Below are 1,223 nucleotides of genomic sequence, written 5' to 3' on the forward strand. Positions count from 1 at the left end.
TCCCGTGGCTCAGCACCCGCCGGCAGAACCAGTCGTCCCAAACACGCTCAGGTGGAAACAAGGCAGGAGAAAGGCGCTGCCCGCCCCTCAGCTTGCGTCACCCCAAATAATAATAACAATAACATAATTAAAATCAAAGCAAAAAAAAAAAAAAAAAAGGACGAAGGCTGCTGCGTCAGATTTTCCACATTTTTTCCCCAAACGAAAATATCACCTTCGCAGGTAAAAACCAACGTAGGTTTTTCAGTTTGGGTTTTGGTGGTTTTTGGTGTTTTTTTTTTCCCAGTTGTTTCAGCCCCTGAAAGAGGACGTGCTGGGTTCTCGGGAAATCTAAAAGAGGCAACAGCGGTGGCGAGTCCTTCCTGGCCGGTGCGAGGGCCGAGCCGCAGCCCCGGAGCCGACGGCGGGGTTGGCGTTTTGGTTGTGTTTTATGATTTTTGAAAGAAAAAAAAAAATACTAAAGGGAGTCGGGAGCTCACCAGCACTTCCAGTAAAACCCCATTCGATTTGAAGCAATTCATCCCACAAGTATGTGTGGGATGCTGGGAACTCCTCGGTCTTGCTGGGGCGCGGGAGCCCAGATGGGCTTCGTCTGGAATAATTCAGCTCCCGGTGGCTGGAGCTCTTTGCTCTAAATGCTAATAGAGTGAGTAATCAGAGACCTCCATCCAGTAAATTATTTATCTTATCTCTGGAACTGGGGAAAGCATCTCAGCCAGCGACTTCTGCGGGAAAAAAAAAAGACTTTTTTTTTTTTAAGAAAAAAAAAAGGAGTTGTTAGTCAAGACTCTCCAGCTGGAATTGCCACTTTTACTAGAAAAGGGAAAAGTTCAGACAGGCGTTCACTCGGGATGAAGTAACGGCAGCGTGGGACGGGCCGGACCGGGGCGGGCAGCGGGGGGATGCCGGGGACCACCGGGAAGTCGTGAGATGGCAGGGGAAAAAAAAAAAAGGAATAAAAGGAAGAATGAGCTTAAAAAAATAAATAAATAATTGGGATTTTCACGTGGATGCGGGGAGGAAGAGCGGTTCCCTCCCCCCCAACCCCTCATGCCGCGGGGAGATGGGGGGGAAGCGGGGGCGCTCCCGTGGGGAACGGGGACGCGGGCGGCCGCACCGGGGCACGGGAGAGGCTGCTCTCGGCGCCCCGCTCGGCCTTTAGTCGCCACGATCGCCCTTTACTCGCCACGGTCGCCCTTTACACGCCGCGCTCGCCCTTTACT

This window comes from Calidris pugnax, unplaced genomic scaffold, assembly GCF_001431845.1.
Source record: "Calidris pugnax isolate Ruff unplaced genomic scaffold, ASM143184v1 scaffold91, whole genome shotgun sequence".
NCBI classification, from domain to species: domain Eukaryota; kingdom Metazoa; phylum Chordata; class Aves; order Charadriiformes; family Scolopacidae; genus Calidris; species Calidris pugnax.